This window comes from Crassostrea angulata, chromosome 9 (genome assembly GCF_025612915.1).
Source record: "Crassostrea angulata isolate pt1a10 chromosome 9, ASM2561291v2, whole genome shotgun sequence".
Taxonomy (NCBI): Eukaryota; Metazoa; Mollusca; class Bivalvia; order Ostreida; family Ostreidae; genus Magallana; species Magallana angulata.
This window is the reverse complement of record NC_069119.1, coordinates 15,738,416-15,762,434: the sequence shown is the minus strand read 5'-3', so window position 1 is coordinate 15,762,434 and position 24,019 is coordinate 15,738,416. Positions and strand designations below refer to the sequence as shown.

At 32.8% G+C, this 24,019-nt stretch overlaps 1 protein-coding gene across 3 annotated transcripts in view; it reads right to left on the bottom strand.

Annotated features, from left to right (window-relative positions):
- Positions 1-12,373: 12,373 nt before the first annotated feature.
- Positions 12,374-24,019, bottom strand: part of LOC128162951 (uncharacterized) — a 47,617-nt gene continuing 35,971 nt past the window's right edge. For 2 of the 3 annotated variants that reach the window (XR_008240742.1, XR_008240744.1), the window contains one exon: positions 12,374-13,243. The gene's annotated coding sequence lies outside the window, so the exon portion shown is untranslated. Of the gene's footprint in view, positions 13,244-15,077; positions 15,290-24,019 lie in introns of those variants that run through there. The other variant, XR_008240743.1, reaches the window with a different exon arrangement.

Genomic DNA, 24,019 nt, shown 5'->3' with positions numbered 1-24,019 from the left:
GTTATGGTAAAATATTTTCAGGAAAGGAGATAAAGAACGAAAACACTTAAAAATTACGTTGTTTTTTCAAACTCGATTTTCGGGTCCAGGCGAGCTTCGACGCCTTTGAAGCCAGACAACCACAAATGCCTTTAAACACATCTACAATCTTTTGTCTACAATCCCTGAAAATTTAAATTCAATATCTTTTTTCGTTTAGGAGGAGATAGCCGGACAAAATGACCCTCTAAAAATCACCAAAAAGTCGATATCTCCCGAACGGAAATGACGTCATTAAAATAAAAAATTATATATAAGGTTTTTATCAATATCTACAAGATCTGAAATTTTCACGAAAATCGGTCAAGTCGTTTTCAAGAAATCGCTTGTACAAAAAAGCGTAAGAAAAAAAAAAATAACTAGACACGATCTCGTTGCGAGCAACGAGGAGGTCTTCCGTGCGATTTTTTGAAGGTTATATGACCTTGACTTTGATATTTGACCCTTTATCTCCTTATTGGGGCAACAAAAAAAAAATTGATGGTTGAATTTTATTAAGAACATCATTCTCAGCATTTTATTCTATATTGATTTTCAAAATAATGTTTTTTAAAATATTTGTTCTGCTTGAGGTATGTTATCAAAGTTTGGTACTTCTGGCTCCACCGTCACCAAAATTTTCGAATCCCTCAACTTATTCCTCAACTCAAATCCTTAAAAGAAAAGTGCATAAACCCGAGGTCAAACCTCAGATTTGAGGCTGAGTATTGACTTGAGGAAAGTTGGTGACGACGGAGCCAGGCCCCTTAAAACCCATTAAAACCCCTTAATACGGAACACATGATAAAATAATTCTAATATGTTGTTAAATAAATGTGAGATGAACATTTTTGCTTCCTAAACATATAACAAAACATTTTTCAGTAAAGTGCTATGGAAGAAAGACTTTAGAGCCCTTTTGGCCCCTAAATTGAAGGGCCAGCCCCTTTTTCTTGGCATCATACGAAAGTTCTTTTGATATTAAACATATTTTGTTCAACAAGTGTTTAGAAATTCTTTGCCGTTTTTGAGCTATCTGGGATATGACGTTTTAGGGGCCGACCCCTAATCTCCTTATTGGGTCCAGATAACGAAACTTTTATGATTGAATATTGTTTAAAACATCATTCTAAGCATCTTTTATTCTATATTGCTTTTCAAAATATTTGTCCTTTTTGAGATATATTCGATCGAAGTTTTGGACTTTTGGCCCCTTAAAACCCCTAATTACGTAACGCATAATAAAAAATTTATAATATATAGTTTAATTAGTAAAAGATGAACATTTTTGCTTCTTAAACATATGACAAAATATTTCTCAGTAAAGTGCTATGGAAGAAAGACTTTAGAGCCCTTTTGGCCCCTAAATTGAAGGGCCAGCCCCTTTTTCTTGGCATCATACGAAAGTTCTTTTGATATTAAACATATTTTGTACAACAAGTGTTTAGAAATTCTTTGCCGTTTTTGAGCTATCTGGGATATGATATTTAAGGGGCCGACCCCTAATCTCCTTATTGGGGCCAGATAACGAAACTTTTATGATTGAATATTGTTTAAAACATCATTCTAAGCATCTTTTATTCTATATTGCTTTTTAAAATATTTGTCCTTTTTGAGATATATTCGATTGAAATTTTGGACTTTTGGCCCCTTAAAACCCCTTATTACGTAACACATAATAAAAATTTTATAATGTATAGTTTTATTAGTGAAAGATGAACATTTTTGCTTCTTAAACATATTACAAAACATTTCTCAGTAAAGTGCTATAGAAGAAAGACTTTAGAGCCCTTTTGGCCCCTAAATTGAAGGGCCAGCTCCTTTTTCTTGGCATCATACGAAAGTTCTTTTGATATTAAACATATTTTGTTCAACAAGTGTTTAGAAATTTTTTGCCGTTTAAGAGCTATCTGGGAAAGGACATTTTAGGGGCCGACCCCTAATCTCCTTATTGGGGCCAGATAACGAAAATTTTATGATTGAATATTGTTCAAAACATCATTCTAAGCATCTTTTATTCTATATTGCTTTTCAAAATATTTGTCCTTTTTGAGATATATTCGATCGAAGTTTTGGATTTTTGGCCCCTTAAAACCCCTAATTACGTAACGCATAATAAAAAATTTATAATGTATAGTTTTATTAGTAAAAGATGAACATTTTTGCTTCTTAAACATATTACAAAATATTTCTCTGTAAAGTGCTATGGGAGAAAAACTTTAGAGCCCTTTTGGCCCCTTATTTAAGGAACCAGCCCCTTTTTCTTGTTATCAAACGGAAGATCCTGTAAATATAAATTTTATTTGCTCTATATGTTATGGTAAAATATTTTCAGGAAAGGAGATAAAGAACGAAAACCATTAAAAATTACGTCGTTTATTAAAACTCGATTTTCGGGTCCATGCGAGCTTCGACGCCTTTGAAGCCAGACAACCACAAATGCCTTTAAACACATCTACAATCTTTTGTCTACAATCCCTGAAAATTTAAATTCAATATCTTTTTTCGTTTAGGAGGAGATAGCAGGACAAAATGACCCTCTAAAAATCACTAAAACGTCAATATCTCCCGAACGGAGATGACGTCATTAAAATAAAAAATTAAATATAAGGTTTTTATCAATATCTACAAGATCTGAAATTATCACGAAAATCGGTCAAGTCGTTTTCAAAAAATCGCTTGTACAAAAAAGCGTAAGAAAAAAAAAATAAAAGGGAAAAAGAAACAAAGCAATAACAACTAGACACGATCTCGTTGCGAGCAACGAGGAGGTCTTCCGTGCGATATTTTGAAGGTTATATGACCTTGACTATGATATTTGACCCTTTATCTCCTTATTGGGGCAACAAAAAAAAATTGATGGTTGAATTTTATTAGGAACATCATTCTCAGCATTTTATTCTATATTGATTTTCAAAATAATTTTTTTTAAAAATATTTGTTCTGTTTGAGGTATGTTATCAAAGTTTGGTACTTCTGGCCCCTTAAAACCCATTAAAACCCCTTAATACGGAACACATGATAAAATAATTATAATATGTTGTTAAATAAATGTGAGATGAACATTTTTCCTTCCTAAACAAAACATTTTTCAGTAAAGTGCTATGGAAGAAAGACTTTAGAGCCCTTTTGGTCCCTAAATTGAAGGGCCAGCCCCTTTTTCTTGGCATCATACGAAAGTTCTTTTGATATTAAACATATTTTGTTCAACAAGTGTTTAGAAATTCTTTGCTGTTTTTGAGCTATCTGGGATATGACGTTTTAGGGGCCGACCCCTAATCTCCTTATTGGGGCCAGATAACGATTCTTTTATGATTGAATATTGTTTAAAACATCATTCTAAACATCTTTTATTCTATATTGCTTTTTAAAATATTTGTCCTTTTTGAGATATATTCGATCGAAGTTTTGGACTTTTGGCCCCTTAAAACCCTTAATTACGTAACGCATAATAACATTTTTATAATGTATAGTTTAATTAGTAAAAGATGAACATTTTTGCTTCTTAAACATATGACAAAATATTTCTCAGTAAAGTGCTATGGAAGACAGACTTTAGAGCCCTTTTGGCCCCTAAATTGAAGGGCCAGCCCCTTTTTCTTGGCATCATACGAAAGTTCTTTTGATATTAAACATATTTTGTTCAACAAGTGTTTAGAAATTCTTTGCCGTTTTTGAGCTATCTGGGATATGATATTTAAGGGGCCGACCCCTAATCTCCTTATTGGGGCCAGATAACGAAAATTTTATGATTGAATATTGTTTAAAACATCATTCTAAGCATCTTTTATTCTATATTGCTTTTAAAAATATTTGTCCTTTTTGAGATATATTCGATCGAAGTTTTGGATTTTTGGCCCCTTAAAACCCCTAATTACGTAACGCATAATAAAAAATTTATAATGTATAGTTTTATTAGTAAAAAATGAACATTTTTGCTTCTTAAACATATTACAAAATATTTCTCAGTAAAGTGCCATAGGAGAAAGACTTTAGAGCCCTTTTGGCCCCTTATTTAAGGGACCAGCCCCTTTTTCTTGTTATCAAACGGAAGATCCTGTAAATATAAATTTTATTTGCTCTATATGTTATGGTAAAATATTTTCAGGAAAGGAGATAAAGAACGAAAACCATTAAAAATTACGTCGTTTATTAAAACTCGATTTTCGGGTCCATGCGAGCTTCGACGCCTTTGAAGCCAGACAACCACAAATGCCTTTAAACACATCTACAATCTTTTGTCTACAATCCCTGAAAATTTAAATTCAATATCTTTTTTCGTTTAGGAGGAGATAGCAGGACAAAATGGCCCTCTAAAAATCACTAAAACATCAATATCTCCCGAACGGAGATGACGTCATTAAAATAAAAAATTATATATAAGGTTTTTATCAATATCTACAAGATCTGAAATTTTCACGAAAATCGGTCAAGTCGTTTTCAAAAAATCGCTTGTACAAAAAAGCGTAAGAAAAAAAAAAAATAAAAGGGAAAAAGAAACAAAGCAATAACAACTAGACACGATCTCGTTGCGAGCAACGAGGAGGTCTTCCGTGCGATATTTTGAAGGTTATATGACCTTGACTATGATATTTGACCCTTTATCTCCTTATTGGGGCAACAACAAAAAATTGATGGTTGAATTTTATTAGGAACATCATTCTCAGCATTTTATTCTATATTGATTTTCAAAATAATTTTTTTTAAAAATATTTGTTCTGTTTGAGGTATGTTATCAAAGTTTGGTACTTCTGGCCCCTTAAAACCCATTAAAACCCCTTAATACGGAACACATGATAAAATAATTATAATATGTTGTTAAATAAATGTGAGATGAACATTTTTCCTTCCTAAACAAAACATTTTTCAGTAAAGTGCTATGGAAGAAAGACTTTAGAGCCCTTTTGGTCCCTAAATTGAAGGGCCAGCCCCTTTTTCTTGGCATCATACGAAAGTTCTTTTGATATTAAACATATTTTGTTCAACAAGTGTTTAGAAATTCTTTGCTGTTTTTGAGCTATCTGGGATATGACGTTTTAGGGGCCGACCCCTAATCTCCTTATTGGGGCCAGATAACGATTCTTTTATGATTGAATATTGTTTAAAACATCATTCTAAACATCTTTTATTCTATATTGCTTTTTAAAATATTTGTCCTTTTTGAGATATATTCGATCGAAGTTTTGGACTTTTGGCCCCTTAAAACCCTTAATTACGTAACGCATAATAACATTTTTATAATGTATAGTTTAATTAGTAAAAAATGAACATTTTTGCTTCTTAAACATATGACAAAATATTTCTCAGTAAAGTGCTATGGAAGACAGACTTTAGAGCCCTTTTGGCCCCTAAATTGAAGGGCCAGCCCCTTTTTCTTGGCATCATACGAAAGTTCTTTTGATATTAAACATATTTTGTACAACAAGTGTTTAGAAATTCTTTGCCGTTTTTGAGCTATCTGGGATATGATATTTAAGGGGCCGACCCCTAATCTCCTTATTGGGGCCAGATAACGAAAATTTTATGATTGAATATTGTTTAAAACATCATTCTAAGCATCTTTTATTCTATATTGCTTTTAAAAATATTTGTCCTTTTTGAGATATATTCGATCGAAGTTTTGGATTTTTGGCCCCTTAAAACCCCTAATTACGTAACGCATAATAAAAAATTTATAATGTATAGTTTTATTAGTAAAAAATGAACATTTTTGCTTCTTAAACATATTACAAAATATTTCTCAGTAAAGTGCCATAGGAGAAAGACTTTAGAGCCCTTTTGGCCCCTTATTTAAGGGACCAGCCCCTTTTTCTTGTTATCAAACGGAAGATCCTGTAAATATAAATTTTATTTGCTCTATATGTTATGGTAAAATATTTTCAGGAAAGGAGATAAAGAACGAAAACCATTAAAAATTACGTCGTTTTTTTAAACTCGATTTTCGGGCCCAGGCGAGCTTCGACGCCTTTGAAGCCAGACAACCACAAATGCCTTTAAACACATCTACAATCTTTTGTCTACAATCCCTGAAAATTTAAATTCAATATCTTTTTTCGTTTAGGAGGAGATAGCAGGACAAAATGGCCCTCTAAAAATCACTAAAACATCAATATCTCCCGAACGGAAATGACGTCATTAAAATAAAAAATTATATATAAGGTTTTTATCAATATCTACAAGATCTGAAATTTTCACGAAAATCGGTCAAGTCGTTTTCAAAAAATCGCTTGTACAAAAAAGCGTAAGAAAAAAAAATAAAAATAAAAGGGAACTAGAGCAAAGCTCGTTGCAAAGCAACGAGTGGGTCTTCCGTTAATGTCGGAAGTAAAGTTGGAAGTTCCTGTAAGAAGCAGAGCTTTTAAACCAATAACAAGAGTAACGATAATAAAAAGATGAAAAAAATCGAATTATTCCTGGTACGACTTAACAAAATCCAAATGATTTTAAGTACGAATTAACAAAAACCTTCTGATTTCAAGAACGACTAAACAAAAAAAATCCGAATGTGTTCAAGTACGACTTAACAATTATTTTTGGTACGAGTTAATTTTACTTCGAACATATCGCTATTTTCTTAACCAAGAACGTGGAATCAAAATCTCCGGAAAACTCAATTTTTAAAATCCCAATAATATTGTAATGCATCGTCCGATTTTAAAACGGATTTCAGTTTAAAATTAAGCATAAAAAAGCTTTTTTGTTGCTTTATGATTAATATCAAATTATTGGTGAGAAAAGAGTTATTATAAAAAGACTTAATAGCCCTTCTGGTCCCTAATTTGAGGGGTCATCCCCTTTTTCTTGATATCAAATAAAAGGTCTCGCTAATTTAAACATATTTTGTTCTACAAGTGTTCACAAATTGTAAACTTTATCGAGATATCTAAACAACTGTGTTTTAGGGGCTGACCCTTTAACCCCTTATCGGGGCAACTAACAACAACATTTTTGGTATCATTTTGTTAAGAACATTATTTCAAACAACTTTTGTTCCACATTCCTTTTCAAAATATTTCTCCTTCTCAAGATAAAAATGATCAAAGTTTTGGACTTCTGGCCCCTTGAAACCCCTAATCATGTAACATATGACTTAGGTATGATACTGTATAGATAAACAGTTGTACAATGAACATTTTTGCTTCTATAAATAATAACAAAATATTTTTCAGTAAAGAGTTATTATAAAAAGACTTTAGAGCCCCCTGGCCCCTAATATGAGGGGCCAGCCCTTTTTTCTTGATATCAAATTAAAGGTCTTGCAAATATAAACATATTTTGTTAAACAAGTGTTTAGGAATTGTTAACCTTTCTCAAGATATCTGTATAAATGTGTTTTAGGGGCCGACCCTCAAACTCCTTACCGGGGCCACCAACAACAAAATTTTAGTTTTCGTATTGTTGAGAACATTATTTTAAACAACTTTGTTCTACAGTGCTATCCAAAGTATTTCTCCTTTTTCTGATATTAATGATCAAATTTTTCAACTTCTGGCCCCTTGAAACCCCTAATTACGTAACGTATGACTAAAGTATTGTACTGATTAGATAAACAGCTGTACAGTGAACATTTTTGCTTCTATAATTAATAACAAAATATTGTTCAGTAAAGAGTTATTGTAAGAAGACTTTAGAGCCATCTCGGCCCCTAATTTGAGGGGCCAGCCCCTTTTTCTTGATATCAAATTAAAGGTCTTCCAAAATTAAACAACTTTTGCATTACGTGTGTTAACAAAATATTTATACATCAAAAGATATTACAGAAAATGTGCGAAAATTTCGTGAAAGAAATTGGTGCTAATTTTCAGGTTCAGGCGAGCTTCGAGGCCTTGAGCTATTTTTATAACCGGAAGCATGGGGGTACATCTACATACATTCATCTACAATCCCTGAAAATTTCAAGCTTCTATCTTGATTAGTTTTGGAGGAGATGCGTGGACAAAATGACCCTTAAAAATTTACAAAATCGTCAATATCTGAAACCGGAAGTGACGTCATCATTAAAAAATATTATTAAATGTAGCGCCGATCATGCTTTATCCATCCTGAAAATTTTGTGCGAATCGGTTGGATAGTTTTTGAGAAATAGCGCTCAAAAAAAGTCAGAAAAAGAAAAAAAAGAATAACTAGAGCAAAGCTCGTTGCAAAGCAACGAGTGGGTTTTCCGTTAATGTCGGAAGTAAAGCTGGAAGTTCATGTAAGAAGCAGAGCTCATAAAATAATTAAATAGTAACTAAAATATAAAAATTGAAAAAAATCGAATTATTCCTGGTACGACTTAACTAAATACGAATGATTTTAAGTACGACTTAACAAACACCTTTCCGATTTCAAGAACGACTTAACAAAAACAATCCAAATGTGTTCAAGTACGACTTAACAATTATTTTTTGTACGAGTTTATTTCACTTTAAACATTACGCTTTTTTTAAACCAAGGACGCGGAATCAAAATTTCCGGAAAAATGAATTTTTGAACCCCAATATCTCTGTAATGCATCGTCTGATTTTAAAACGGGTTTCGGTTTTAAATTAAGCTTAATAAAAGCTTCTTTGCTGCTTTATGATTAATATCAAATTATTGGTCAGAAAAGAGTTATTATGAAAAGACTAAGTAGCCCTTCTGGCCCCTAATTTGAGTGGTCAGCCCCTTTTTCTTGATATCAAATAAAAGGTTTCGCTAATATAAACATATTTTGTTCTACAAGTGTTCATGAATTGTAAACCGTTCTCGGGATATCTGTACAAATGTGTTTTAGGGGCCGACCCTTTAACCCCTTACCGGGGCCACTAACAACAACATTTTTTGTATCATATTGTTAAGAACATTATTTTGAAGAACTTTTGTTCTACATTGCTTTTAAAAATATTTCTCCTTTTTCAGATATTAATGATCAGAGTTTTGAGTTCTGGCCCCTTGAAACCTCTAATTACGTAATATATGACTTAGGTATGGTACTGTATATATGAACAGCTGTACAATGAACATTTTTGCTTCTATAATTAATAACACAATATTGTTCAGTAAAGAGTTATTATAAGAAGACATAAGAACCCTCTTGACCCCTAATTTGAGGGGCCAGCCCCTTTTTCTTGACATCAAATAAAAGGTCTTGTAAATATAAACATATTTTGTTTAACAAGTGTTCACAAAATGTTTACCGTTCTTGAGATATCTGTACAAATGTATTTTAGGGGCCGACCCTTTAACTCCTAAATGGGGTCATCAACAAAAAAATTTAAGGTAGCATATTGTACAAAACATTATTTTGAACAACTTTTATTCTACATTGCTTTAAAAAATATTTCTCCCTTTTCAGATATTAATGATCAAAGTTTTGAACTTCTGGCCCCTTGAAACCCCTAATTACGTAATATATGACTTAAGTATGGTACTGTATAGATAAACAGCTGTACAATGAACATTTTTGCTTCTTTAGTTGATAACAAATTATTGTTCACTAAAAAGTTATCGCAAATAGACTTTAGAGCCCTCTTGGCCCCTAATTTGAGGGGACAGCCCTTTTTTCTTGATATCAAATAAAAGCCCGTGCAAATTGAAACAGCTTTTGCATTACATGTTTTAACAAAATATTTATACGTCAAAAGATATTACGGAAAATGTGCGAAAATTTTGTGAAAAAATTTGGTGCTAATTTTCAGGTTCAGGCGAGCTTCTAGGCCTTGCGCATTTTTCGCAATTGGAAGCATGGAGGGAAATCTACAGACATTCATCTACAATCCCTGCAAATTTCAAGCTTTTACCATGATTAGTTTCAGAGGAGATGCGTGGACAAAATTACCCTTAAAAATTTACAAAATCGTCCATATCTGAAACCGGAAGTGACGTAATCATTTGAAATTTTATTAATCAGTAGCAACATTGATGCTTTATAACTCCTAAAAATTTGGTGTAAATCGGTTGAATAGTTTCTGAGAAATAACGCTCCAAAAAAGTCAGAAAAAGAAAAAAAAGTATAATAATAAAGAAAAAGAAACCGTAGAATAACAGAAGGGTTTTCCGTTGAAAACGGAAAACCCTAATAAAGAAAAAGAAACCGTAGAATAACAAGAGGGTCTTCCGTTGGAAACGGAAGACCCTAAAAAGAAACAAAGCAATAACAATAAGGTCTTCCGTTGGAAACGGAAGACCTTAATAAAAGGGAAAAAGAAACAAAGCAATAACAATAGAGGTTAAGCATTCGAACGAGTACGTTTAACTAGGGGAATCCCCTAATTCAATGTGTAATACGTCATAATTTCTGCATGCCGCGTAATTCTACAAGTTGTACAAAACGTGTAAAATCAAAAACTTATAGCATTTATCAAAAGAAATACATACTTTGTGTACATCAAAAGTTGTTTTATGTAAAGCAGACGATAGGTTAAGGACGACTGTGCTTTTTGTTTCATCAAATTCATTGAATTACTTCATGTACAGTGAGAGTAAATTGAACATGTTGAAAATGTTAATTCTAATTATTTTTCACATTCATTTAGAGGTACATTTATTTAACATAAGCCAATTAAAATTTTTGTACGTGTACGTGTAAACATACTTAAAGGTCTACATGTACCCGTAGACGTGCACATTCAAATGCTTAACCTCTCTGTTGTCTATGATTTGTATGCATGAAAAAAGTGTTTTGGAAAATTGAGTATGGCTTAATCTCATTTTTCTTAAAATAGGGTTAAAACAAGAAGCTGACGAAAATTTGAATACTTTTTAGTTTGTCTCGTGTTGTCAACTGTTGCTTATAAAAATATATACAGATTATAGAAATTTAATTGAAGTGACAAGACTGTTTTGTTTTTTTATTTTTATTTTTATTTTTTTTTTACATTTTTGCATTTAATGATCGTAATATTTCAAAAGTTCTAATTTTTACAATTATAAAAATATATATATACATGTAATCATGTAAAATTTCAATTCTGTTTTTCCTCAATTAATTTTAAATAGTGTTTCACAGTGGTAGTTTAAATTTTTGGTTATTGGTTAGCCTAAAGATCACAAAGGATAAGAGCGTACAAGGCCTGACAAGTCCCCCCGTACCCAGGATTTTAAAATGGCACATGAACATTTAAAAAATCTTTACATTTGAAAGTATGCATCAGTACATGTACGTGACAATATAGAACTGCATTCTCTGACAAATTAATAGCATACATCAATACATGTACTTGGTACTTATCCTCTGTGTTTTATTTGCTTGCTTTCTAAACATTACAGCATGATCTCATATCTGTGCTAGCGCTATTTTTATCCGACATTGTGTACAGAACATGAACATTACGTAATTGTTATCGTTATATAAATGGTATTTGATATTTTTTTTCATAATGACCCATTATGGGTCTATACTCCATTTTAATAAATCATTAATAAAAGTAAATGAAAACTTATTCTTTAAATTAAAGAACGTATAGGATGGAGTCAAGACATTCATACCTAAATTTTGCAATTTAGAACAGTGAATCATCCAAGATTTTGGCATAAAACGGAAATGGAAATTTGGAAACCTATATCTGTCGTTTTTATAGAATAAAAGCACAATATTGATTTCCATCGTAAAATTTATACTTAAAACAATAAATACAAGCCAAAAATTAATAGTTTAACTCAAATTTAAATTCTTTCGTCTTTATTGCCCCGAGTGGGGGGATTTACAACGCTCTGTACACCCCTGTTCTTTGTCTGATCGAAATAAAGATACAACTTTAGGTTGGATTTTTCAAGACTAAATAAAAATTCAAAATAGCCCACTAATGCAGAAAAAAGATGTCATCGTTCCATTATATCCAGATAGGGTACTGTCGTCTGGCGGGAATTTATTACGGAGGTTGGCTGGATAACAGATTATCCATCAGTTCTACCTTAAATTTTTAATGAATTTTAAGTTATAAATTAGTATTTCTTAAAGAGATACTCCATACATTTTGCTTGAAAATTTTGTGAATATTTTAATCTTTTTTTTTTATTTGGAGCTCTTCTCCAAAGGAGATCAATATTGTCTAAAAATAGCTAGAACCATTGAACCCCTTTAAAGGGAGACATTACAAGGCATCATGAAATCTCAGAGTGAAATTCTCAACACGTAATTTGTGATATCCTTCTTTCAGTTTGTAATATAGATATATTATTAAGTATAATACATCTAAACCAAATAAATGTACATCCACCCCCCCCCCCCCACCCCCCAAAAAAATGAGATACATAAAAGCTAGCTTGAATTTATCATAAATAAAACGCACATAATACATGTAAACAAAAAAAAAATGTATATTCATCTTTTCAAAAAAAAAATTGAGATAAATAAAAGCTATTTATCAAAAATAAAAACACACAGATGATTGCATTATACTTGAATTCATATTTATTTTGATAACATACATAAAAATACAAAACTTTGAATCAGTCTAAGTAATGTTTTTAAATACAACATAAAATATAATATTTCTATTGGCAGTGTGAATCTTTCCTTTTCACTGGAAATTATTGCAATTGAAATTTAAACGTTTTCTCCTCTGAAAAAGAAACAAAACCTATGTTATTTTGGAAGGGTGGGTCCTTATTATACAAAAATAACGTCACATCACAACCAACGATGCACTGATATAAAAATAGACTTTTAGTTTTAAGAATTTCATTTTGAATCTCATACGGTTACACAAACAAGGCAGATATATTCAGAAGAAACTGGGTTTTATAAATTCAAATACAAAGTACTATCAAATTTTCCATGACATCGAAACAACGAACACGGGAATTTGAATTAGAAATATTGTAATAGTGTTAAAAAAAAATAAATTGTTTATATGAAATTCAGTTATTATCAATTTTCAAGGAACCATGACATCAAAACAACAAATACGAAAGCTTGAAAATAATTATGACTGTGTTAAAGAGATCCGGTTTGGTACTCTGTGGAAATAATTCGTCATGCAATCTTCAAAAGTGTTATCGGTCAGTCCATGACGTCAGAAGCTGTAGTAGTCGTCGTCTGCCGGTAAACTTCGTTTTCCATACATTGCCCGCCATTTTAAGTATTTGGACGCGGTCCATGCATTCGGGTCCATTGGCTGAGCTTTTAACTTCCGGGCGAGCAACATGTAGCGATTCTTCGGGATCGGGATTCCGAATGGTTGTCCATCGCAATCTGTGAAGAGCAACGTCATCAAGCAACCGGCAAAAATCAGGCAAAATGATTTTCTGTTCATCTTCTTCTCTAAAATCAAAACATTCAACGTTAATTATTTATCTCTAATTTTTTGAGAGAGGAAATGATTATTTTGGATTATAGAAATCATAGTTTTCAATGTTTTGGTTCATCTTCTTTGTGTTGTTTTGCTTTTTTTATCATCATGATCATATATTTTCTATTCTTATTTCTTTATACGAAGGCACCTTTCATCAATATCCATGTATTCTGTCAATAACCATTATACTGTAACGAAAATTAACAAATAAATGTCCCAACCTTTGGTTCATGTGGTAAAACAAAGCAAGCTTTAAGATCTTAATGCATGTATTTTTCAAACATATAGTACATGTACACTAGATTTTGGTACGTGTTGGTATTTGTTTTTAATTGTCAGGCTTCAAAACCAATCGGTCCGCGGACTCTAAACTTATATAAAACTTGAAATGGACCAACACAACCATCGTCTTATCATGCTTCTCTCTCTCTCTCTCTCTCTCTCTCTCTCTCTCTCTCTCTCTCTCTCTCTCTCTCTCTCTCTCTGATCCGACCACTAGAATACGTAACTCGTTACACGATTGTATATAAATGTAATAAATAAATAACAGCTAATCAGCAAATTTTAATCCTGTTTATGGAATAGGCGTTCCAGGTAAATATTAATTAACTCATTAGTGAAGACATAATTGCTGGTACATTCCAAAATCAATAACTGAAGAAATGTGAAGTGGGGGTCTCATATTCAAATTTAATCTCCTGAATAATGATGCTAACCTTTCCTCCTTGAATTCTATAAATTATTGTTAAAGATTTCACCAATATGATTTTATGAATGTGCACGAGGCATGTTGACAAATATTTATCTCTTTCTTGATAATTTTGAATTTTTGTAACATTAGACCATTATACATGTAAACAAAAATTACTTTTCCGCTGAAAAAAAATTGTGCCATGATATTCCGAATCGTCCAATACATAACCTAAATATATATCCTACAATGCAATAATAACTATCATCCTGAGATATGAAAGCTTAAATTGTATATTGTATGCCTCCCTCTCTCTCTCTCTCTCTCTCTCTCTCTCTCTCTCTCAAATTACAAAAATGACATATACATGTATACATGCACATTTTCTTAACTCATTTGATATTCATATACATCTCAGGGTTCAATCGATGTTCATGATTATTTAATAGTATGAAAAAAAAAAAAACAAGAATTCTCCTTTGAAATGCCCCATCTACCTTACTAGGTTTCAGTAAAAGGCTAAAAAAGATTTTTTAAAAAGGGCTACGGGGATTTTGCATTGCAGACGACACGAGAGTACCCGGATGATTACGTTGTATAAATGTGCGAGATGCCCCAAATGGAGAACACTTCTAATTACAAATTTCCGTAAGATTTTCTTTATCGTTTCTGTTAGCTTCTCTGAGTTAAAACAGACGATGTCTCAATGAGGAACGTTGGATTTTTTCCCTTTTATCGATTTCAATTGTACTTAATCGACAAGTATGTTTGATTTCATTGAAAATTGCCAAAAGGAGAGAAACAATAATTTGGGACCGACCCGACTATAGTAATTTTCGTCGCTCTTTCATCGATTTGAAACGAAAAAAAAATAATTAATACTGTAAATTCCTTTTTTACGTGAGAACTTCATTCCGCTGTTTTGTATCAAATTGCAAGAATATATTACTTATATTTTGTTACATATAATTTCCTATACTTAAAAAATATCTGAAAATAAAAGCGAGATTTTAAAATCCGCGAGGGTTGCTTCTCGCGATTTTACGCGGAAATTAATTCCTCGCGTGTAATTAGGAATCAGCAGTAGTCGATATATGATAAATTATGCATACCGTAAAAACCTGGGAAAAATCGCCTTGCTTGATGGCTTCTGGAAAGGCCTTCAGGAATGAATGGATATATGGAATCGGGTGTCATTTATAAATGAGAGATCTACATGACGTAATGGCTTACAGACAACAATCGTCTTACACGAACTATACTGTAAAGAATACCGTGTATCCGTGAAAATCATCAATTGTGGTATAAAGTTTTGGACACGTCCGTGGATCATTATGTATCATTATGTATTCTTCTTATATGATCATTATCGGATAGAAATCTATAAAACACAATATGCTCTCCTTAAAAAAGACTCTGCAATAGGTGAGGAAGATACACGTGCGTTGGTGCTTTTTTTGTTTTGGTTTTTGTTTAGGGGGGAGGGGTGGGGGGCTTTTTTTTGGGGGGGGGGGGGGTATGTTTGGTGTTTTGTTTTGTTTTTTGTTTTTGTTTTTGTCTGTTTGTTTTTTGGGAGGGGGTTGTTATTAGAGCCATTTTAACAGAAGCTTGGACTTTGGGTAGTTGTGTCAAACAAAATGTGACGTAGGCTTGTCTATTTCATTGCTGGCCACTCAGCCATTGCTCTTTGAAATGAACAAGATTTGTCTGGCTTTTGAGCTAAGGCTATGCAATCGGTGCGTATTTCGCTTGAAACCGCGTCATTTTTAACTTGTTTTGACGCAATAAAATAGATAGCTTCGTCCATATGGAAGGGAATTACCGCCAAAATTCTATGTATCTTGCTTTTATTCTTATTATGCTTACTTTTTTATTCTTCAGTACATTTACACTTGCATGTCACTTTATTGTTTTCATATTCATGCTTATCTAATTTTACTTTGATTCTCATTGATTCTTTATTGTTTGCTTATTTCTATGTTGCAATATTCTCTTCTTATTCGTGTAGATTCTTTCTTCTATATCTGTTACAAACGTGAATTCAAACACGCAAACCATAAGGCACTTTGAATAAAGACGAATACAAGTTGCATGAATTTAATGCTGCATTATGACGCCAGACGGCAGTGTGCGCGCTACAATTGCTGCTCCCCGGAGAAAAAAAAACAACGTAGCTAGCTTAATAAAAATGTGGGATGTTTCGCACCGTGACATTTCGCTCCAATGTTTATATGTTCAGATCAAAAAATGGAGGGGAGGTTTATGTACTTAGGGATACTTTATAATTTTGTTTGCCGGGGAGGAGGTGGGGGGATGGGGTAGGTCGAGTTCTATTTTCAGTGGGTTTACTAAGTGAATTTAAAAAAAGTTTGAATTTTCAAGGATGGTGGGGTGACTTGACCCCCCCCCCCCCTTAAAATAAAATAAAATTATAAGTCTGCGCATCAGTGTTATATATACAAGCTTATCTTTTAAAAAGATTGGTGAGCTAGCGCTGTAGCCATCATAAAACACAGAAGCAGATTTCTAAAACATAGATTTAAATTTCTGAATCAGTTAAAATTTAGAATTGTGATTCTACATGTAGAGTGGGCTTCACATCGGCAATGGCATAGCTTATTGACTGTGCCTTAATCAATATATAGCTACTGTAATTTCAATTTCGAGGTGAAAAATTTCAAGAACCATTGGTACTGTTTTGTAGCAATCGTTTATTCTCGGGCCTTTCCGGAAAGGTCGGAAAACATGTCTGAGGTTGTTTTTCGAGTTTGAAAGAATTTAAGATAAGACAAGTTTTTTATTATAATATTTAAAATAACCTTGCATTATAAGACCTAACCTACTGTTAATTTTTGACATTTACAATCAAACACAAAACTTTATGTGAAGATTATAAAACGAAATTCAAATGGTACAGTTTATCTATAGTGGTATACAGTAGATATTCCCAGAATCCCCTTCTATGGAGTCGAGCATGCGTATTCCAGTGAAAAGGACTAACGTAGTTGCTAGCGCTCGAGAGCGCTAGCAATAATCTTACTGTTCTCAAAATTAGCATCCGTATCATAATTATCATCATCGCAAGCTTGATATGGAAGTCGGTCGACAGATAGACATGTATGAGGTTCATGTCTCTAGTTACATGTATCATAGCTTAAACACCTTCAAATCTAAACATGGACATTCAGTTACATGTACATGATTTATATTAAAATAAACATACCTACAATAAGCATGGCTGTGAGTGATACATACACATTTTTATCACTTCGAAAATTTGTGTAAATAAGAAGCATACATTATTTATGTTTTGTATTTTGGAAGAAAAAAAATATTCTGTTTAGAACTTTATTTAAATTTTTTTTATTAGGATTTGATTTAGATTTTAAACCAAAACGAATAAACAGTCATATCACATACCGTATTTTAATCTCTTTGCCTGGTTTGTTTTCGTTTACTCATTGTGTAATTATAGTCACTGATACTTTACTTTCGTTAATTTTACCGTGTATACGTATATTTACTTCTGCGATTCCACCGTTCTGTGCCGAATCGCAAGAATATAAAATCGCGTGCACCAAACTTTTTTTTCATATCACAAGTTCAAAACTTTTAGAAAAATAAGTGAAATCTTTAAACCTGTAGTTTTAAGTTTTTAACCCGGAATTTCACGCAGATATTAATTCATCGCATTTAATCAGGTATACACAGTACTGTAGCCTAACGAGAGATACATAGTGATTCATGCAAGGGATAATTTTCATACGTACTAAAGTACAGGTAAAGCTACTTCTAAGCATTTCGTACCCCAGTCCTTTTATTGTTTTTCAAAAACATCTTTAAATTTGGTTTATTTTATTTCTATTTCATCAACATGTTCCACAGGTACCTCTGGACAGAACCGTGCACCACCCCACTTCTTTTTACTTCAAATGAGAATAAAGTCCTGTCGACAAGTACTTACTATGTATGACATGTTCCTCTTCTAAAAATTAACCGTTCATGCAAATAATTTGCATATAATTTGTTACTGCATATATACACGGTACATTGCATTGCGGATCTAGAATGAGATCAGACCCCCCAATGGAAAATTCACACTTTTTTAATTAACCAATAAAATAATTAATACAAAATTATCTCTCAGAACCCCCCCCCCCCCCCCCGATTTTTTTTTAGAACCGCGCGGAGGCATTGTACATGTATACAAAAAAAACAGTATCTTTTTGAGTCTGCGTATATCATGGCTTGTTAAAAGTTGACTATATTTACATGTATTTCATATTTCTATACTAAGCCCTTAATTTGAGATGTTTTCACGAGTTAATTAAATTTATGCCATTTGTAAGTTTCGTTTTAATAAATCTTTGGGAGCAGCAATTGTAGCGCGCACACTGCCGCCTGGCGTCATAATGCAGCATTAAATTCATGCAACTTGTATTCGTCTTTATTCAAAGTGCCTTATGGTTTGCGTGTTTGAATTCACGTTTGTAACAGATATAGAAGAAAGAATCTACACGAATAAGAAGAGAATATTGCAACATAGAAATAAGCAAACAATAAAGAATCAATGAGAATCAAAGTAAAATTAGATAAGCATGAATATGAAAACAATAAAGTGACATGCAAGTGTAAATGTACTGAAGAATAAACACCCCTGCGAATGTGTTCGGAATGTTTCCTTTATCGTTGCTAAGTAAGTAATAAATCCAGAGGTGCTCGAATGAAAGTTCACGAGACTTCACCGATATTTGTTCAGTTCCTGTGAAATTTCGAGCGGAAGTATAAGTGTTCGGATAATATTCTCATAATACGTAAGTTATTTGTTCAGTTCCTGTGAAATTTCGAGCGGAAGTATAAGTGTTCGGATAATATTCTCATAATACGTAAGTACTGGTCGTTTTTCATATCATATCCTACTTTGATTTATGTTAAAACGGGAAAAGCTTTCAAGATGTATGTCTTATTTAACCATCTAGCATTTATTTATATTAAACGATAATATTCAGAACAGAGTTATCGTTCGTGTTCAAACACGTGTAGAGTGGTTGAAAATATAAACATTGGGTTGCTTAATAAAATCATAGCCATGTTTGATGCTTGTGGTGTGCAATACCATGTTTTTAAAAAAATAATGGGTGTCTGTTTTGCATTAAAACTTAGTATATCGAGCCATTTTCAAGGAACATTCTGCATAAAATGGTATAGTCTGTTTCACTATTGATGTTATTACTAGGTCAGGCGCGGATCGAAAATTAATCCTCAGGAGGGATCTCTTTTAAGCATGTTAGTTGTTGCAACAGCAGACAAAAACTAATTTTTGTATAGTCACATTTATTTCTAGAACACATTTTATTCACCAATTAATGAAGATAAAGTTTAAAATCAATAAACCTCTAGATTTTATATTTGACTGTAAGAACCTAGATACTGTGAAATAGCCTTTATACACGAGGTACGATTTTTACTGCGAAACTGAACGGGTCAAATAAAACCACGTGGTCTAAAATTTGAATGACAATAACATTCGCAGGGGTGATAAAGAAATAAGCATAATAAGAATAAAAGCAAGATACATAGAATTTTGGCGGTAATTCCCTTCCATACGTCCAACCGAAAGTCCAAGGGTTTGTTAAAATGGTTCTATTATTTTAACACCGACTTTGCATTCATTGAAATATATGAGGAGATTTATGAACACTAACTAACTGATAAATCAAAATGACAAACGATATTTAGAATTTGTTTCTTCAGTGTCATACTCGAGGAGATTAAATTGACTCAAAGAAAAGTTGTCTAAGGCAATCATATAAGCTGTGGATGGATTTTTATTTACAAACGAAGGACATAGTTTTTTCAGAAATTATATTTCATGTTGGAGATATTTTTTTAAATTCATAAATAAAGAAAACAATGCCTCTTGGAAAGATGTGATAGATTTTAGTTTAATTATGAAAACTATTAAAAACCGTCTAAACATTGTAATATTTTTATTTAATAATTCCTGCATGTGTGGTATTATTCGAATATATATTTAAATTTTCAAGTGTCTTTGTCTGTGATAACACTTCGAATCGATTTTTTATGTATAGTCCAATGCATTTCATTAATGACTGTTTCAATATTTAATCGTACAATTGCTGAAAATTATATAAATATATGTAATAAGGAATCATTTTTTGAATATCATGAGGAGATCAAATACGGTCGGGCGTACATATTCAAATCTATCATAATGTCATATGTGCTTTATTGGATTTGATAAACCCGACCGTATATGATCATCTCATAATACTCAAAAAATGTTTTCTTATACATGCGATACCATACAATGTGTATATACTAGTGTGTGTGTGTGTGTGTGTGTGTGTGTGTGTGTGTGTGTGTGTGTGTGTGTGTGTGTGTGTGTGTGTGTGTGTGTGTGTGTGTGTGTGTGTGTGTGTGTGTGTGTGTGTGTGTGTGTGTGTGTGTGTGTGTGTGTGTGTGTGTGTGTGTGTGTGTGTGTGTGTGTGTGTGTGTGTGTGTGTGTGTGTGTGTGTGTGTGTGTGTGTGTGTGTGTGTGTGTGTGTGTGTGTGTGTGTGTGTGTGTGTGTGTGTGTGTGTGTGTGTGTGTGTGTGTGTGTGTGTGTGTGTGTGTGTGTGTGTGTGTGTGTGTGTGTGTGTGTGTGTGTGTGTGTGTGTGTGTGTGTGTGTGTGTGTGTGTGTGTGTGTGTGTGTGTGTGTGTGTGTGTGTGTGTGTGTGTGTGTGTGTGTGTGTGTGTGTGTGTGTGTGTGTGTGTGTGTGTGTGTGTGTGTGTGTGTGTGTGTGTGTGTGTGTGTGTGTGTGTGTGTGTGTGTGTGTGTGTGTGTGTGTGTGTGTGTGTGTGTGTGTGTGTGTGTGTGTGTGTGTGTGTGTGTGTGTGTGTGTGTGTGTGTGTGTGTGTGTGTGTGTGTGTGTGTGTGTGTGTGTGTGTGTGTGTGTGTGTGTGTGTGTGTGTGTGTGTGTGTGTGTGTGTGTGTGTGTGTGTGTGTGTGTGTGTGTGTGTGTGTGTGTGTGTGTGTGTGTGTGTGTGTGTGTGTGTGTGTGTGTGTGTGTGTGTGTGTGTGTGTGTGTGTGTGTGTGTGTGTGTGTGTGTGTGTGTGTGTGTGTGTGTGTGTGTGTGTGTGTGTGTGTGTGTGTGTGTGTGTGTGTGTGTGTGTGTGTGTGTGTGTGTGTGTGTGTGTGTGTGTGTGTGTGTGTGTGTGTGTGTGTGTGTGTGTGTGTGTGTGTGTGTGTGTGTGTGTGTGTGTGTGTGTGTGTGTGTGTGTGTGTGTGTGTGTGTGTGTGTGTGTGTGTGTGTGTGTGTGTGTGTGTGTGTGTGTGTGTGTGTGTGTGTGTGTGTGTGTGTGTGTGTGTGTGTGTGTGTGTGTGTGTGTGTGTGTGTGTGTGTGTGTGTGTGTGTGTGTGTGTGTGTGTGTGTGTGTGTGTGTGTGTGTGTGTGTGTGTGTGTGTGTGAACACCTTCAACCCACTACAGTACCTTGTTTACACATCAACCAACTCAATTCATTTCGGAAACTCACTACACAAATCACTGTAGTGAGTTGCAATTCTTTTGGAATAGCTATATTTTGCCTTATTATACCCCAAAAAATCAAAATTACGCTTGGTGTCGTTTGACGGTTTACACACGTTTTTTCACACTCCAATTCCATGGTCATTTTTATTCGTTACACACTTTGCCATGTTGACAGAATCTGCGCATGCGCAATCGATGTAAAAATGGCGTCTATGAAGTGATGCAGATAACAAATTCACTCTGGATTATTTCTGTGATACATTCGCAACATCAAGGTAAGCTTTAGTTGCAACTCCATCAATTTAATCTGATGGAATAGAAATATTAAATGAAATTAAACGTGAACACGTGCTTTTCAGTTATAGTCAATGATTATAATTCCGATAGTGAATCCTAAATAAACACATCTTTCATTAAATTTCATGACTTAAACAATGTAAAAATTTTCGTTACAATTAAACCTAATTTAGTTTTAAACTTGTTAACGTACAGAAAACAATCTTGAATTAAATTATTTTAATAATAGGAACCAGTTTGTTTTTTTTGTATGGTGTAGTGACTTGTTGTGAGTGTAAACAAAGTGTCATATTTGTAACTTTAAATAATATCATGTTTTATAAATATTTGAAAAGTATGGTATCTAATAAAAGTTAACTTTATTCTTTATAATTATTTAATCATTAATTTAAAACAAAAACAAACATATATAAGATTATCCAGGAAGTTTGTATAGCACGATGTAGTGATATGATGGGTGTGTAAACAATGTAAACACATGATATTTTGTTAAAGTCAATGTTATTCAGAATGTATATTCTAATTAAACACATCTTTCATCATTTTTAATGACTTAAGCAGGGTTAAATATTTCACTTTACTTAAGCTTAATTAAGTTTTTAACTGAATGACGTACATAAAAAAGCAGCCATTCAATTTTTAAGATTGTTTGTTTTGTTTTTGTTTTTCGTATGGTGTTGTAATTTATTGTGAGTGCTTACAGAATGTCATTTTTTTAAAATTTAAATACTTTATCGAAACTGTTAAATATCTGAAGGAAATCGTATCTGATATGAGTTAATTTTATTCTTTATAATTGTTTAGTCATTATTTTAAAACTAAAACATCCAGGTACATGTAATGATTTGATGTGTGTGTAAACAACGTGGCGTGACTTTTTGAATGTAACTATTTTTCATATCTGCATTGCAAAAACTAATAATATCTTAGCACTTTTTATCGGTATGATCAAACAATACGAGCTTGTTTTTATCATTTTGATTATTTTAAAATCCATTGATTTCAATTTTAAAATGTGCCATTTTTAGTAATAAAAGTTACACAATCATTAAATTTACTGATTTCATTTCAGAGTATTTTAGACCAGTTATGGGCGACTTTAATTTGATTTTATGATTTATTTCTTTGTATTTCTCTGAAACAATCAATAATTTTATGTTGTTTTCGGGATTTTGTTTTAAGTAAAGAAAAAGAAGATTTATTACTCCTAAAATATACATTCATTCTGGAGACATTTTTAAAAAGTTAAAATTCAGTTCATTTTACACCATTAATCCAATGATGCACATTTGCAATGCCCCTGTCATATTTCAGTTAAATCGATAGCTATGTTTGAAATGAAAAAAAAAACCAGTTCTTGATTAAAAGAACTTAATTTTTCCTACTCCAGAAGAGACGAAATAGTTTGTTGAAGAGGAGGAACGTGAAGACGAAAATGAAATTTAGTTAATGAAAAAGAGAAACATGGTATTGTTTCTTTACCCATGAATCTAATTTAAGTTCTCAGCTTATCAAGGAACCTATAAGATAAGGAGTAAACATTATACAAGTTGAGGAGGTATGTTTTAGATATTGAATGTATTTAAATTCCACAATATAAATGTATTAAATGGCGTACGCATTAAATATTAGGTATATCGTAATTTCCTTATTTTACACGAGTGCTTAATTCCGCTGTTTTGTATCAAATCGCGAGAATAAGATATCGCGATCACAATTTTGTTGTTATTATTTCCTCTAGTTCAAACCGTCTGAAAAATGATAGCAAGATTTTTAAATCCACGAGGAATGCTTCTCGCGATTTTACACGGAAGTTAATTCCTCGCGTTTAATTTGGAATATACAGTACACAGTGCTGCATTTCATGAGCTATGTGAGGATGAGCAATTCTGTAACTCATCGCAAAATTTTAGAATGTTTAAAATACTTCTCACCTGCAGTAATAACTGACCTTATATTGTAGAATGCAAAGCATCAACAGAACATGGAGTATTAAATGAAATAATTTATCATCTAAATATTATTACCTGTATTTATGAATTGTAGATAAATAGGTCTTATTTCTTTTTTTCTGACAACTTCTTGATATCAAACATTTTTCAATTAGCACTATTTTATAATGTAGTTCTGAACTCTGACTATGTACGAGGGTTCGATTCCCTCCCTAGGCATAACTAAAGCTGGTGCAAAGTGGGCAGAAAGCCTAGTGGCCCCGCATAG